General features: G+C 39.6%; 1 pseudogene; it reads right to left on the bottom strand.

Annotated features, from left to right (window-relative positions):
• Positions 1-5,409: 5,409 nt before the first annotated feature.
• Positions 5,410-10,545, bottom strand: LOC113884935 (annotated as a pseudogene).
• Positions 10,546-18,414: the final 7,869 nt, after the last annotated feature.

Here is an 18,414-nt window from a genome sequence, read left to right on the forward strand (position 1 = left end):
GAATTCCACCCTGCACTTTATAACAGCCTGCCCTATGGAGTTTGGACTTGTCCAGCTGGTCTCAACCCATGTAAACCAATTCCTTACAGTAACTCTTAATATTATCTCCTACTGGTTCTGTTGCTCTGGGTGAACCCTAATATATCATTAAAGGATTAAAACATGTAGTGACCATCAAACCTGTGATTTGAAAAGTACTGTATCTGAATGTAGAGGGATTTGAAAGGGAGTAATACTTAAGCCAAATAGAAGCTTCAGAAGGAGGCTTTTGAAACAGTCCAGGTTAAAGAAAACGGTGCCTCGATCAAGATAATAGAAGTACAGATGAGCAAAGCAACAGATTTAGGATATTTTGGAAGTAAAATACACAAGACTCAGTTTTTTTGGTTTGACGTAGAAAGTGAGGGAGAAGTTGTCAAGGATAATTCCTAGGTTTCTGGCTAGGGTGACTAGGTAGCTGGGGGTGTCATTAACTGAGATAAAGGAGCACTGGAAGAGGAACAGGTTGTGATGATACAAGTGAGGATTACAAGTTGAGTTTTAGACATTGATACATCCAAGAGGTGGTGTCCAAGAAGCACTTAGAGATATAAGTCCGAAGCTCAAGAGAGCCTTTGGCTGCAGTTATAAATTTGGGGGTCACCTTTACATAAAGGTGATCTGAGGCTACAGGATTAGATGAGATTGTAAAGGAGAACGGGTGGAGTTGAGGACTTGGCACAGAGACCTTATTTAAGGGACAGAGAAAGAGAATCTAAGAAGTAGTGCAGCAAATGACAGAAAGGCAGCTGAGAGAAATGGTAATGGAAGCCAAGAACATAGAAGCTTCCAGAAGGAGGCAGTGGTCAGTCATTTCAAAACCAGTCAAAGGTTACGCAAACTACAAACTTTTATTGAATTTGGACATAAGGAGCCTATGACTGGTGAAAGCAGTTCTACTAGAGTGATGGAGTCCAAAACCAAACTGCAGTGGGATAAGGGGTGAGTGGAACTTGAGGGATAGAGACAGACGGACGGCAGAACTTTTTCAAGAAGTTTAGATATGAAGGGGAAAAGAGAAGACAGACAGGAAGAAGAGGTGGAGTCAAGGGAGTCTTTTTTTAAAGATGAGTAGTAGGAGCAACATTACACTGTTGACAGAGGCAGTACCAACACAGAGGTTAAAAACAGAGACAGAGAATTACTGATAGATCAGTGAAAGAAAGATCAACAATACAGGTAGACAGAGGAGATAAGGAAATACTGGGTTTACAAGCTTTTAAATATCAGCTTACCTTTTTCTTCCCTTTTTACTGTGAAGTAAGGTGCAAGATTATTTACTAAAAATGAGGCAGGGAAAGAAAGTGAGAGGGTATGTGTTTCGAAGAAAATTTGAAAAGGTCTGAAATAAGCACAGTGGAGAATGGGATACAGAGTTGAGCAAGACAGCACAGTAGGGAGTGACAAAATGCCGCCAGTGGGGGTGAGGTTGGTGATGCTGAATTTACAGTGACATACATCTACTCAGTAGTGTGATTTTCCCCAGCAATCTTGATACACCTGAAGACAAGATGGACAGGTAAAATCACCTGGGCCTGGGAATCTGCCAGATAGATGTGAATGAAAGGCAGCAAAGCAAGAGAGTTTGTAATATTGACAAGAAAATTAATTTCACGTGAAAGAATAAAATATAAGTGGTGTTCCATCTTAGAGATGGAAATGGGAACCAGTGAATAGCTATAGGCTTGGGGAAACGCAGAAGGGTCAAAGGACTAGAACAAATAGACGGTATTAGCCAGGAATAAGCTAATAACCATACGATTTCATATAGTTGTAGTTATTGTGGATGACGACACACAGTGAGGAAAGGCAAACAGACACAAGGATAAAAACAAATATTTACTTAGAATTTCATACATTCTTAGCACTGTGCTAAGCATTTGGCTTTATTGACTATGCCAAAGCCTTTGACTGTGTGGATCACAGTAAACTGTGGAAAATTCTTCAAGAGATGGGCATGCCAGACCACCTGACCTGCCTCCTGAGAAATCTGTATGCAGGTCAGGAAGCAACAGTTAGAACTGGACATGGAACAACAGACTGGTTCCAAATAGGAAAAGGAGTACGTCAAGGCTGTATATTGTCACCCTGCTTATTTAACTTCTATGCAGAGAACATCATGAGAAACGCTGGACTGGAAGAAGCACAAGCTGGAATCAAGATTGCCGGGAGAAATATCAATAATCTCAGATATGCAGATGACACCACCCTTATGGTAGAAAGTAAAGAGGAACTAAAAAGCCTCTTGAGGAAAGCGAAAGTGGAGAGTGAAAAAATTGGCTTAAAGCTCAACATTCAGAAAACGAAGATCATGGCATCCGGTCCCATCACTTCATGGGAAATAGATGGGCAAACAGTGGAAACAGTGTTAGACTTTATTTTTCTGGGCTCCAGAATCACTGCAGATGGTGATTGCAGCCATGAAATTAAAAGATGCTTACTCCTTGGAAGGAATGTTGTGACCAACCTAGATAGCATATTTGAAAAGCAGAGACATTACTTTGCCAACAAAGGTCCATCTAGTCAAGGCTATGGTTTTTCCTGTGGTCATGTATGGATGTGAGAGTTGGACTGTGAAGAAGGCTGAGCACTGAAGAATTGATGCTTTTGAACTGTGGTGTTGGAGAAGATTCTTGAGAGTCCCTTGGACTGCAAGGAGATCCAACCAGTCCATTCTGAAGGAGATCAGCCCTGGGATTTCTTTGGAAGGAATGATGCTAAAGCTGAAACTCCAGTACTTTGGCCACCTCATGTGAAGAGTTGACTCATTGGAAAAGACTCTGATGCTGGGAGGGATTGGGGGCAGGAGGAGAAGGGGACGACAGAGGATGAGATGGCTGGATGGCATCACTGACTCGATGGACGTGAGTCTGAGTGAACTCCGGGAGTTGGTGATGGACAGGGAGGCCTGGCGTGCTGTGATTCATGGGGTCGCAAAGAGTCAGACACGACTGAGCAACTGAACTGAACTGAACTGAAGCATTTGGCATGCATTGTCCCCAGACAGTTCCTACAACTATCAATTAAGAATTATTCTTGTCCCCAGCATTGTCCTGGTAGAGTCAGTGAGATGTCTAGAGAGGACAGAAGAGCAGTGAGGAAGCAGTCTCCTTGGTGGGGGAACAGATTTTGGTAAACTAGACTGTAACATTTTTAAGAGGTTGAGGAGATAGTTTATTCCTTGTGGACTGGTTGTTCTGACAGGCACAGTGGGAGGATTTTAGAAGAAAGGGAGCAATGAGAGTTTGAAATGAGAAGGGAATGAGAAGCCAAGAGGAACATTAAGATACGAGAACACTGCGAGGGCATACAGGTTAGACAAGTGAGGGAGTTACATCGTGGGTAGTGTGACAAGGAAAATGGACACGAGGCCACGTGGATTTAGAATTTAGAAGAAACCTTCAAACAAAACCATCCAGCCCCTGTTTTTAGCTCCTCTCTCATTCTTTCTCTACAGACAACAATTCTAGTAACTTAAATTCTCAGACTATAATAAGTCAAGATTGACTGACTGTTTACTACATGTTAGACACATTACATGTATTAATTCTGAAAGAGATGGGAATACCAGACCACCTGACCTGCCTCCTGAGAAATCTGTATGCAGGTCAGGAAGCAACAGTTAGAACTGGACATGGAACAACAGACTGGTTCCAAACAGGAAAAGGAGTACGTCAAGGCTGTATATTGTCACCCTGCTTATTTAACTTCTATGCAGAGTACATCACGAGAAACACAGGGCTGGATGAAGCACAAGCTGGAATCAAGATTGCCGGGAGAAATATCAATAACCTCAGATATGCAGATGACACCACCCTTATGGCAGAAAGTGAAGAAGAGCTAAAGAGCCTCTTGATGAAAGTGAAGGAGGAGAGTGAAAAAGTTGGCTTAGAGTTCAACATTCAGGAAACGAAGATCATGGCATCCGGTCCCATCACTTCATGGCAAATAGATGGTGAAAAAGTGGAAACAATGACAGACTTTATTTTCTTGGGCTCCAAAATCACTGTAGATGGTGATTCATGCAGCCATGAAATTAAAAGACGCTTACCCCTTGGAAGGAAAGTTATGACCAACCTAGACAGCATGTTCAAAAGCAGAGACATTACTTTGCCAACAAAGGTCCATCTAGTCAAGGATATGGTTTTTCCAGTGGTCATGTATGGATGTGAGAGTTAGACTGTAAAGAAAGCTGAGTGTGGAAGAATTGATGCTTTTGAACTGTGGTGTTGAAGAAGACTCTTGAGAGTCCCCTGGACAGCAAGGAGATCCAACCAGTCCATCCTAAAGGAAATCAGTCCTGAATGTTCATTGGAAGGACTGATGTTGAAGCTGAAACTCCAATCCTTTGGCCACCTGATGTGAAGACCTGGCTCACTGGAAAAGACCCTGATGCAGGGAAAGATTGAGGGCAGGAGGAGAAGGGGACAACAGAGGATGAGATGGTTGGATGGCATCACCAACTCAATGGACATGAGTTTGAGTAAACTCCGGGAGTTGGTAACACCAGGGAGGCCTGGCATGCTGCAGTCCATGGGGTTGCAAAGAATCAGACACGACTGAGTGACTGAACTGAACTGATGTAGTAATTTATTTAATCCTTAAAACAACACTATGAGGTATGGATGATCTCCATCATACAGAGAAACTTTAAATCGCTAGTATCTGGTAGAGCTTTTTTTTTTTTTTTTTTAATCATGTTTTCCCTTTAGCTGACACCATTTCCTCTCTCGGCTCCTACGGTAATGATTAGGTCCCCACCTCTTGGGAGAGTTGCATCTGCACAGGCCGAGACAGCCAGTGTGAACGTGGACCCAGCCAGAGCTTTTGGAATAATGAGCACAGCAAAAACCAGCCTTTCTTTTCATTTACAAAGGGATTCACTCAGAAGGTCCAAAGCTCTGTTTTGCAACCACAGAAAACCTGGGGCTCAACACAAAACTGGGAACCAGAAGGAACTAGGGATCAAACACAATCCTTCCTCAAATACTCAGGGTCTGATCAGCCCGCCTCTGCTACAAGGAATGGCCTCACTGCAGCATTTTTAATAGAAAATATTTTGCTTCCATTTCACTTTCCAAGCGGGTATAAAATCTACTAAAAGGAATACGAAGAATCAAAATGAGTAAGCTCACTCACAAGAGACACGCCCCGATAATTATTTCTGGTTGCTAAGATTATTCAGCCCATTATTTCAAAGTGGCGAAATTCAGAACATTCTGAGAAGAGAATTCAAAAGCAGCAGCTACATTCGCTGATAGGTTCATGTGAGACACACACCCCTACAACCCCCCCCCCACCACTTCCCGTTTTTCAGTGTATACGGGAAGGGGCCAAGACCCCGATCAGCACAATAACTAATTTTGTACATTACAGTGCATAGAAAGACGGAGGGAAAGACACTTTCTTTGAAAGGTTTGTCTGGGCTCTGAAGGAGGCTGGAGCCCAGTGCTCCAGGGCCATCATGAGCTCCACCTGCTCCTTTTTGGCTGCACTGGCCTCAGAGGCAGCTGCTTCCTGTAAGTGATCTGCTGGCTTCTCCTCTTCCTCTGCCTCCTACTGGGGAGAGAGGGCTGGATACCTCTGCACGCACTCCTGCATGGCCCAGAACTGGTCTGCACAGTCGACCCCCTGACATCCTCCTTGCGGTAGTGGAAGCAGGAAAAGGCTGCCTTCAACAGCTCCCTATACCGGCCTCTGGCCGTCTTCTCAGGCAGTTCCGGTTGATGTCTCCATTCAGCAGAATCAGTCCATGCTCCTCCTGTGGATGTTTGGGGTCGTCAGCCACCAGCTGCACATTGCTTTGAGTTTCATGGTCTTCTTTGGTCACAAATACGATTCCATCCTTCGCTTCCTGCCGACAGTAGGCCGTGATGCAGTGGTGGAGGCCTCACGTGTCCCTGGTAGAGCTTTAACTTGAGCCCTGCTCACTGACTCTGGAGCCCCAAAGCTTACCAAGTCGTTATTCTTTCTGCTTGAGCATGGCTGTCATTTCTCTCTCTACAATTCTTTCCTAAATTGTACACTTTCTCTAGCAGAAGAAGGTCTCTCCATACTTTTAACATATAAGTTTCTCTTAAAGGTTACTGTATGACAGATTATGACAATATCAATACATTCAAACCTAAACTTCTAACAATATACTACACAAGTAGATTTTGAAATAAAGACAGTTTGTCTTGGACTTTATTCAAGGGAGCTTACAAAGATACCCTTACTCAGGAAAGTATGAAAGTGAAAGTCGCTCAGTCATGTCTGACTCTTTGTGACCCCATGGACTGTATAGTTCTCCAGGCCAGAATACTGGAGTAGGTAGCCATTCCCTTCTCCAGGGCATAGCCCAAAGATCACATTTTAGCACAGATTTGGTGTGTTTAAAAAAATTATCTGTCACCCAGTAACTTTATTCTGTCCTCAGGGTATAAACTAGACTCTGATATTTTTTCCTGAGGACAAAAAAAATAAGTTACAGTCAATCTTGACATTTTAAATTCTGTAACAGACAATGTCTTGGGTTTTGTTTTGGCTCCATACATTTTAATGTATATAACAACAAGTAGCTTTTCTTTTAATAGTTATTTATGTTTATTTATTTTGCTGTACCAGGTCTCAGTTGCAGCACACAGGATCTTCAGTCTTCATTATGGCATGCGGGATTTTGTTTTGTTTTGTTTTAGTTGCGGTATGCAGGATCTTCAGTTGCAGCATGTAAACTCTTAGTCGAGGCATGTAGGATCCAGTTTCCTGACCAGGAATTGAACCTGGGCCTGCATTGAGAGTGTGGAGTCTTAGTCACTGATCCACCAGGGAAGTTCCCCAAAGTAGCTTTCATACTTATAAGGGCTTCCCTGGTGGCTCAGCTGATAGATCTCGGGGTCAGGAAGATCTCCTGGAAAAGGAAATGGCAACCCAGTTCAGTATTCTTGCCTGGAGAATTCCATGGACAGAGGAGCCTGGTGGGCTACAGTCCATGGGATGGCAGAGTCAGACATGATTGAGTGTGCATGCATACATACTTGTAAAATAAGCAGAAATCCCATTATCAAAATCCTCCTTTTCTGTTATTTAGCAGTTTTAAAATATCAAAGCACAGTATAGTGTTTTCCTTTCTCCAAGGGGGATATGTTCCAAGAACCCCCGTGGATGCCTGAAACCACAGAACCCTATATATGCTATATTTTTTCCCTATCATACTTACCCACCTTAAAGTATAATTTATAAATTAAGCACAGTAAGATATTAACAATAACTAATAACATAGATCAATTACAACAATATTCTGTAATAAAACTTATGTGAATGTGATCTCTCTCTGAAAATACCTTATTGTTCAAATTTAATGCCTTTTCTATCTTAACTAAGCATTTATCGTGCACTGATTACTGGCCATAATTTTAGCAACCTGAGGTGTGACTGCAAAACTAGCACAAATTTATTCTTCCTTCTTCACAATTTCACGGATATAAGATACACTCTTACCACAGATCTTAGAAACCTCAGCATACATCTTTTCTTTCCTTATTATGTCAGGAATTTTCATCTTTCATTTAAAGGAAGCACTTTATGACATCTCTTAGGCATGTCAGAATTGCCAGCATCACTACTCTTTGTGTTTGGGGCCATTATCACGTAAGGAAGGGTTACTTGAATACAAGCACCGTGATGCTTTGACAGTCAATCTGATAACCAAGACAGCTACTAAGGGACTAAGAAATGGATTACACTGGACAAAGCGATGATTCTCGTCCGGGAAGGGCAGAAAGGGATGGCGAGTGATGTCATCACACCCTCAGAGCAACGAGCAACTTAAAATTATTAGTTTACTTCTGAAATGTTCCATTTAATATTTTCAGACTGGGGTTGACTTTTGGTAACTGAAACCATGGAAAGTGAAACTGTGGATAAAGGGGGACTACTGTTATCTGTGTATAGAATGCAAGAAGTAATAAAAAGTAAAGATTCAGCAAAAAATAAACCACATTTGGATTCTAACTATCTTAATGGTGATTTAGCAATCAGACTTTAAGTGGGTGGCATTTTCAAGGAAACTAAAGGACTTAAATAAAAGTGTGGTGTGAGGCCTCACACTTCATGAAGGTAACTACAATAGGAAAACTTAAAATTGAAGTGTTTATATACCAATTATTTTTGAGCTCTTCAGTAAGGACTCTGTAATATTCACTAAAAGACATTCTTCAGAAACTAAAAATAATAAAAATAGATTCCATATTAGCTAAATATATTTGGAATAGAGATAATATTATGTCTGCTATTATTCTGGAATAGTTACCTACTCTAGTATTCTTGCCTGGCGAATTCCCATGGACAGAATAGCCTGGCCGGCTACAGTCCATGGGGACGCAGAGAGTCAGACCTGACTGAGAAACTAACACTTTCATCATAAATTTAGGTTTGTTTCATTGAATTCTAGCATTTATTTTTCAACCAAATACCTGGGGATGTGACCATATATTTTCCTAATTAAGCTATGTTTAACTGGATACTTAAATTATTTCAGTTGATTAAATCACACTTAATATTCAAAAAGTACCTAAGAACAATACTCTTTTCTTTGAAGAAGTATCTGGTGATATGATAGTTTTTATGACTTTAATTTCTTACATCAAGCTTTTTTTCAAACTAGAACATTTTATCTTTAAAACACAGGCAAGGATATACAGTGCAGGAAAAAAGTGTTCATCATCCCTGTTCCCCTCATTACTGTCAAAATCTTTAATACCATGTTCTCTAGGAAAACATCTGTGTACTATTATAAAGTAAGTTCTTGGGCTCCGGAAAAACTATCTCCAGCCTTTATCTCAAAATGGAGAAACAGTAAAAGCTAATGTTCCAGGAATATACTTTTCTAACATTATTAGATGCTAAAACAAAAGCATTAATTTTTTTTCTTTAAAAAGTGTTTTTTTAAACACTGGAAAATCTACTAACCCAGATCTCCTGGAACATGACATATCTGCTACCTGTCCTGAATAATATATATTGTCTTTTCTCCATCTTGTGCTCAAAGTCAAGCTGAACTACCCTAGGAGATCCATGAGATTGAGCTTGAAGGGTTCTTGGGACCTGGCAGAACTAAGCCTAAAATATGAGACTTTGTAATTCTCGTATTGTCAGCCACAAGTGGTCAGGGTCACTCCAAGTCTTCAGAGGACCTCCCAGATGCTTTTTGTGCCATATCACCTAGATAGATAGATAGATAAAGAGATCTATATGTATCTGATGGGATTGTTGTTTTTGTTTTTTAAATCAAGCTACCCTCAAAGGACTGACGATGAAGCTTCAATACTTTGGCCACCTGACACGAAGAGCTGACTCATTCAAAAAGACCCTGATGCTGGGAAAGACTGAGGGCAGGAGGAGAAGAAGTGGGGAGGCGACAGAGGATGAGATGGCTGGATGATGAGATGGTTGGATGGCATCACCAACTCAATGGACATGAATGTGAGCAAACTCCAGGAGACAGTGAAGCACAGAGACGCCTGGTGTGCCAGAGCCCATGAAGTCACAAAGAGTCGGACAGGACTTAGCAACTGAACAACAACAACCCTCAAAAAGAAAGATATTTGATATTGTAAGGCAGTTCTTTACTTTTACTAACCAAAAGGAACACCAGTGAAACACTCTGAATAATGGTTTTTTTCCAAAAAGGAATCTCTGCATGGGTAATAAACTGGAAAGTCCTGGGTTTCAGTTACCAGTTCTGACACTCACTAGATGTGAGATTTTAGCAAGTCTCTTTGTCTCTGACAGATTGCTTTTTCATTTGTGTAATAAGCAAGATAATCACACTTAACCTACCAACCTACAGGATTTTTGTAGGGCCAAACTAGTTAATAAATATATAATAAAATTACTCTATAAATTCTAAAGCAGTTTCTTGACGTCAGGCATTTATAATATTAACAATACCATTGGGTGAAGTCTGCATTCACTTCAACAAAATGAGTGACAGTGGGTGGCTAGTTTCCTCACACTCCCTTTGCATTCCCCATTCCTCCAGACATAGTAAAACCTGGTTTCTGCAGAATATGACTTAATTTGAGTTACTGGGAAACAAAGCAATTAGCCCAGACAGGATACAGCTGAAGATTTGTGCGAACGAATGATGAGATGCTTGATCGTGAGCAGGTGTTCTCCCTAGATTATCTAACCTGCAGTTGACTAAATTTGGAAAATACGGCTTGTTCCCAAGTGAGTAAACCTTGGGGTCTTAGCTTTTCGAGATTGGGAAGGCCTCAGGAAGGCCCTGTGGGACGTGGTAGGGGAGATTTTCAAAGTATTAGGGGCCTGGGTGGAAATCTTACCTTGAGGAAGTCTTGTTACCACACACAAACCCTTTGCCTGAAGTAACAACAGGACAACTCCAGTCAGTGCCTGACTTGTCGGAGGAATATAAACATGTGCAGAGATGCCCTTAGGGCTCTGGAAGCGCCCCTGCCGCAGGGCATGCTGGGAAAATAGGAATGCTGAGAAGGTGCGAGGCATGCCGGGAAGGGAAGGTGCAGTGCATTCTGGGAAAGGTGTGGGGGACGTGTTGGGAAGTTGCCATGTTGACCTTGAGAGGAAGGACAGAATGGAGGGCCATGGGACCATTCTGGAATAGAAATAGCCAAGGAGCAGCAATGTTCATTTATCTCAGAAGTGAAGTTACCCTAGTAGTGTCCATTTTAGAGCTGCTTTCGTCAGACAAGACAGCTTGGATCGTTTCCAACTAGCCTCTCTTCTCCAAAGATGTGTTTCTTCCTTTGGGTTTCCCTACCCTAGTACCTCAGCTTGGTCGAGATGGGCGACAAGGGACTTTGCCATGGCCTCTTCCCGTTGTTCCAAGTGTTAATGATCCCCACCTGTACTGACATCCTCATTCTGGCCGTTTAAAGCCTTCTCTGCCTTGGACTCTAATTTTTTTTCAATACTGCGGGGAGAAATGTCTCAAGTTTTACTTTTCCACCTGAAATGGATAGTACGGGCCCTCAAAAGTTTCCGAAATCATACTTTAAGTCCCAGTGAAAGTTTTTTCATTTTAGACAAATTCATTTTATGCTTGCATTAATTTGAGACAGAGCCCCGACCCTATTTGAGTGGATTATAGATGAAATCCTATTAAATAGAACTCTGTTGGACCTGACTGCAATATGCAAACAAATTGGAATACAACTTCCGGGTCATTTTGAACATGACAAAAGCTAAAGGATTTAACTTTTTCTGTCTAGTACTTGTTCCCTCCTAACTCTCAGGTGAGATTATCATTACTCTCTTTTTCATATGTAACCCAATCTAGTTAGTTCAAAATTTAGGACAATTAGATCCATCTGAGCAGGGTGACCATTGCAATCCGCTTAGCGTTTTCTTTCTCTTCTAATGTTTTCTTAAAATCTGATTTAAAATATTCTGTTAAGTGTAGTTTGTTATAAAATATTTCTTGCTTTCCCTTTCCTCTTTGTGATTTGTGGGAAGGATTCTCTTTAAGTTAAAAGCAATTAGAGTTGCTTTTTGAAAATTACAAAATATAGCAGAAGAGTTGAAGGGAATAATTCAAGTTAATGAAAATGGATCATTGAAAAAGTATTAAGTACATCAATAGGTAAATCATATTATGGATTATGTCTGTAAATATAGTATAATAAAGAACATCTTTATAATCATAACTATCATCTATTAAAAGTCTATCACTTGTCATTTTAAACCTACAAACATTTTTAAATGGAATTAAAACCTTTACTTTGGAATCACCACTTCATGGATAAAAACATAGATATAAATATAGAGTATAAATTAATTCAGTGTTAAGTTTTAATGTAATATATCTCTTCAACTTTATATATCTTATTCTTTGTGATGCAACTTATTTCTATATTATTGATTTTTTTCTTAATGTACAATGAAAATTATATGAATTTTATAAAAAAATTTTTTGAAAAGGCCCAAAATATATAATATAAAACATAACACTCTTCCACAGTAAAGGTTCCCTCCCTCACTCAGAAATAACTACCCTTGACTGCTTGATGCTTCATCCTCCAGATTTTTTATCGTATGTATACTAACATATGTTATTATTTTAAGATAAAATTATACTTCAAAAATTATTCTGTCATTTTATTTTTATAAATTTATTTTATTTTATCTGAGACTAAATCAGTCTCAGATAGCTGTGTTAACATTTGTATACTTGATTCTTTTTGAAAGCCTATATAGTATTCCTTGTGTAGATGTACCATAATTTATAAAGCCAACCCCTTGGTCTTGGATATATTGGCTGTGTCTGATTTCTCATTACAATTCAATCTCTTGAACTGTGTTCTTTTTCCTTTCCATTGCGAATCACCACTACCCCGAATCGTGTTTTCTAGTGACCCAGGACTACTTTATTCCTTTTTCACTTAGCCTATTTTCCAAAATGTTTTTCTGACTTTAGGTCTTGTCCTTTCCTTTTGAATTTTGTCTTTTTATTCTTTTTTTCCATTAGGAACAAAGATCTTCTTTTACAAAAAAATCTCTCCTCTCTGGTACCAGCATGCTCTCCTCACACACTTTTCCAACCCCAGCGGTGAAGAGAAAAAAGCCCTGAATATCGGGTTTCTGATAAGAAACCAGGGGCTGTTACCCGTAGGGAGCCTTGTCAAGATTTCCCTCATTCTGAGCACTCCATTCCCACGTGAACGACAATGAATGGAGGTTTCACCCGCCCACCCCACATTGTTCAAGTTGTCCTTTGCCCTTTCTGTCAAATCTTGGCACCCAGGAGACAGCAGAACATGTACTGAATTCAACCCTGGCGAGCCACGGATCAATATCACTTGACTCTTCTTACCCATTAGTTGTTCCCTTTCTATGCCTGACGTGGAGTGAGGCCTATGCTATTCTTTGTCATGGCCCCTGCTCAGTTGGTCCAGCTAACCCCTGTAGGGTGGGATGGCTCTCTCCATCCCCTAGGCAGACTGCCACAGGCAGAGTAGAACAAGGACAAAGTACAAGGTTCAGTCTTAGGACACAGGTCCTCTTGCTGCTTCAGCTGCAGGCTCGGAGACTGTGCAGAAAGTTAGTATATTTTATCTTTTTGTGATCTTGGTTATCAAATACCAGTTAAGAATATTAACTCTCCACTCAACTCACAGAATACTATAAAAATGGAAATCTGTAAAGCACTTTGAAAATAAGATTCCAAAGAAATAGTTTATTATTTTAAGTCTCTTCTTTTTTTGTACCTATATTTTAATTGACTTCCTTTGTTTATATCTGCAACTCATTTTTGGTTTTCCTATAATTCATACCTATTCCTCCCCATGAATTAGTTCTTATTTATGAAACACAAACAGTGTATTTATATTTCCAGTGTGATCTTCTTTCAGCAGAGGTTTTTGTGTTTTTTGTTTTTGAGGGAGTATGGGGTGGGTTCAGAAAGGGAGAAAGTCATGGCTGTTGTAATTTTTTTAAGCTAAAATTTTTTTGTTCCTCCTATTACTTTTATATTTGAAACATTCTCTGGAATTTTTATATGATTATTAAGGCCTTAATTTTAAGTGACAACATTCAAACAAGCATAAAAACTTTATAGGAAGACTAAACTCCTGTCTGATAGTAAGTTAAGTGCTTAGAAAATTAGACTAATTCTTCTAAGCCGTAGATAAGTTGGTCAGAAAAAAACAAAACCCTAAACCAACTCGGTGTTTGAGAGACTCTGGGCCAACGTCTTAATCTCTCTGTATCTGAACCTTCCAACTGTAACATCGGTGGAACTTTGATGCCAAAGCCAACTGCCTTCTAATTATCAGACGACGGATTGTGGGATGGTCTAAATCTAAATGACACTGAAGACACCCTAGGAGAAATTTGTCTTAATGCTTTCCAGATTTAAAATAAACATTTTAGGAGTTTAGATGGGACAAAATTTCAGAAAATTGCAGCTCTCATCTCCTGTCATAGTTTATGGTAAAAGAGAAGGATAAGAAATTCTGTTTTAACTGTCATGAAAAAAAATTTTTTTTCAACTGTAGAAAAACAGCCTTAGCTATCTATGTATGTGTTCTTGTTTCCCCTTCGTTAAAAATAGCCCATTTCTAATTGTAGATTACTATCACTTCCTCTCTAATTTAGTTCTTCCTTCCCGAATACATTTTAATACCATGTCAACATATTCCAACAATAAATTATTATTTTGGCCTTTGATTCTTAAGGAAGGGGGAAAAGGCAAATTTGTCCATAATTTATAAGCATATAACTTCTAATAAATTATACACAATCTCATAATTCATCTCAGTCTGAATAATCAAGACCATCTGAGTTTTCAAATGTAACACTTCACTGTAATAAAAGAGAGCTCCGTGACTCAACATGCAAAACTATACAGTAGTGAATATTGTATTGCTGATTAAAGTGATTATAATTTAACATTCCCACTGAGCATTTCATGTTTGCTGTACAAACTACAGAGACTCAGACCACCAAGAGGAAGAAAGGACCTTAGGATCTGTGACCAGTATCATGAGCCTGCCAGTGTCCCAAGCTTACAGCTCCAGTAAAGTATGGAAACCTCCCATCTATTGAACTGGAAGAGAACAGAGTATTAAAGATTCCAGAAGGAAGTTGAGTGTAAACAGTGCATGGATGGAGGAGCCTGATGGGCTGCAGTCCATGGGGTCGCTTAGAGTCAGACACGACTGAGTGACTGACTTCACTTTCACTTTTCACTTTCATGCATTGGAGAAGGAAATGGCAACCCACTCCAGTGTTCTTGCCTTGAGAATCCCAGGGACAGCGGAGCCTGGTGGGCTGCCGTCTATGGGCTTGCACAGAGTCCAACGCGATTTAGCAGCAGCAGCAGCAGCAGCGCTAATCACTACGGTAAGGTTCCAAATAACTACATGGCTTTAAGGAGGAGATCTGAAATGAGTGGTACCAACAAAACAATTGATTACACGTGTACATCAAGTCTTCACATAGTGAAGGGTTCAGAAAGTCACCCTCTAATATTCTTTAATGAAAGGAGGATCTTATGAAATGTTGGCAGAGTCACGGGCTAAGCTGAATGGCCTGCTACCTGGTTAGGTCATCTGAGGCTGTGATGCTTCTGCCTTTGTTGGCCAATTTACATTGGTCTAATTTGGCTTAGTTAGCCTGGACCCTCCACAACATTACCCAGTGTGTCTAGGAATTAGGAACCGGAGGCATGGACAGGACCTGCCAAAATGATCTCTTCCCCCTCCCATTCCCCCAGCCCCTGCTTTCTCCACGACCTGCCAAAATCTATATTCAGCGTATCTAAAAATCAAAAGACTCAAGAACATGGACAGAGCCTTCATGAAGAGCATGAGACTGGGAGTTAGACAAACCTCGCTTAGAATCCCAGCTCAGCTACTTACCAGTTGTGTGATCTCAGTCAAGACATTTAATTTTTCTGAGCATCATTTTCCTTATCTGAGTATCTGAATAAGGAGGACAAAAATATCTACTTCACAGAGTCACCACAAAGAGTATTTATTATAGCTCAGTGCCTGGAATATAGCCTGCAGAAGAATGTACCAGTACTGTTACTGTTAAGTTCGGCCTTTATATGTCTACTATCCCACACATACGCACACAGTTGCCACACAGGCAACCAGTCATGCCTGTGAAATGGAAATTCAGTAAGCACTCTGAACCGATGAGGCTCGGGTGGGCTTCCCTGGCGACAATATTTCATGTGTTACACGCAGGCACCAGGGAAATAAAGAGAGGACCTTGAGAGCTCCATATTTAGTGATTTCCTGGATTCTGCCCTATGCTCTTCTTTCCTTGGCTTATTTTAACCTGTATATTTTCCCCCAGATGAGCTATAACCATGAGGATAACCACTTTTCAGTTTGTTTTTTGAGTCCTGCTAGCAAATTATGGAACCTGAGGATAATTTGTTCCTGCTAACTCTGCAGTTTCCCAAACTCCCAAGGAGGTAGCTCTAAATTTCAGCAATATCATAAATGTGACTTTTTTTTAAAGTGGTACTTTTTCCTCATTTACTATGTATGCATGTGTGTGTATACATTTGCATGTCTGTGTATGTAATCCAGTTAACACACATATACCCCCTCCTCAATGGAACACAGTGCTTTCAATGCTGGGAAAGAGAGAATCTCTTTAAAAAAGGAAATTTTGGAAGCATCTTAATATTTTGTACTCCAAATTTTGAAAGTAGATCTTTATAAACTTGGAAAAATATGGGGAAATGAACATCAACTGCTTAACAGAAGTAATCTAGGTGAAGTGGGGAGAGAGAAGATGACAACATTGCCATTTATTCTCTATAAATATCTATTAAGTGGTACGATTAAGAGTCATTTTTATGTTTTTCTGAATTTTTCAAATTAATGAAAAATAAGCATATTCTGGGCAAATTTAGAAATATATATATGTATGAAAAATGTATGTATATTAGGAATTCAGAAATATAAGAATTTCACACTTACTATTTTACGGTCACAGGAAACATAAAACTATTTATTTCGTTTATACACATAGTCTTGTTACAGAGAAGAAAAAGATAGTGATCAAATCTTTTAAGCGTAAAACCTTTTCTATCAGTATAAAATTCTGTGAAGAAAATATAATGAAAAATAAGATGCCAAAGAGGAAAAGGAGTGATATTAAGTATCCCACTGTAAAAGACAAGCTCATTTTGGAATTTTTAAATGATGATGGCTACCAAACCCTATGATATTTTGTATTCAATTATATTTATTTAAAAGGATGATATAAATTTTATTTTAAAATTTCAGTATTTACAGAACGGCAGAAGTACATCTCTTTAGTTATTTAAACTTTTGTTGAATAACTTTATACATAAACTTAAAAGTTTGTGGAGGGTATATATGATTTTAAAAATATTTTAGGCGTACACGAGTGAGAGCTTTGAAGGCCATTCACATTCGGGGATCAGTGGGAAAATGCAATACTATTTAATCTAAGCCAAGGATACTCTGCCACCTAGTGGCTTAGAAATTTTATGTTCAGTCGAGTCCTATTCTTTGCCATTCCATGGACTGTAGCCAGCCAGGCTCCTCCTTCCATGGGATTCTCCAGGCAAGAATACTGGAGTAGTCTGCCATGTCCTCCTCCAGGGAATCTTCCAGACCCAGGGATCAAACCCGCGTCTCCCCCGAGTCTCCGGCATCTTCTGCATTGCAGGCGGATTCTTTACTCGTTGAGCCCCCTGGGCTTTGAAATTTTACTAGACAGGAATAAAAACCTCTCCTCAGATCAGAAAAGACGAAGAGCTGATTCATAATACACAGAATCAGGGAGATGAATTACTTGATGGCAAAATATGATACAGAGAAGAAAGCCAGAAAATTATATCATTGGTAGTTTTTTATGAGGTAGGAAAATTTGTAAAATCTCTCAAAGATCAACTAATATCAGAAATACTTAAAATGATAGTTCATATAGTTTTCTTTTGTGAACTTGATTAAAGCAACTTTTCTCTGTTGTTTTATTGTGGAGAAACAAAAAAAATTGATCCATTTCTGTGCACTGTGGAAAATTAAAATTACCAAAGATTCTCTACTTTATTGAAAAAGTATATATGTAATTCTTATCACTTGCTTTCAATGCCTATTGACTAATGCTATTTTAATTTGTAAATATTTCTGTAAAAAATAAATGAAAACAAGGAAATATGGACTTTGTCACAGTAAATCAAGTAACTATATTTCTTCTGGAAAATCACTCTCAAAATTATAACATAATAGAACTTTAAATTTATAGGATATGTCATTTGAATTTTTATGTTTTCTCCTACCATAGTCTCTAGATAACTTGGAATAAGCAGAAAGAAAATTGTATGTCTTCAAGAAGTAACTTTACAATCTTCAATATTCAGACCGAACTGCAGATGACTTTAGAACTCACCATCACATTAACGAAAGTGCTTGTTGACATGTATTTCTATGATGTCTCTGTCCAAAAATATTTCTACTTTAATTCTGTAAATAATGACTGCTGCTGCTACTGCTAAGTCGCTTCAGTCGTGTCCGACTCTGTGCGACCCCATAGACGGCAGCCCACCAGGCTCCCCCGTCCCTGGGATTCTCCAGGCAAGAACACTGGAGTGGGTTGCTATTTCCTTCTCCAATGCCTGAAAGTGAAAAGTGAAAGGGAAGTTGCTCAGCCGTGTCCGACTCCATGGACCACAGCCTACCAGGCTCCTCCGTCCCTGGGATTTTCCAGGCAAGAGTACTGGATTGGGGTGCCATTGTCTTCTCTGAAATAATGACTAGTTTTTGTAATCCCCTTAGAGGAGAAAGGAACTGTAAAAACAAGTAGGATATCCACCTTCATTAAATACTTGCAAGTGGTCAAGAGTGAGAGAATATCAGATTGAAA

The sequence above is a fragment of the Bos indicus x Bos taurus genome, chromosome 27, assembly GCF_003369695.1.
Source record: "Bos indicus x Bos taurus breed Angus x Brahman F1 hybrid chromosome 27, Bos_hybrid_MaternalHap_v2.0, whole genome shotgun sequence".
Classification (NCBI taxonomy): Eukaryota; Metazoa; Chordata; class Mammalia; order Artiodactyla; family Bovidae; genus Bos; species Bos indicus x Bos taurus.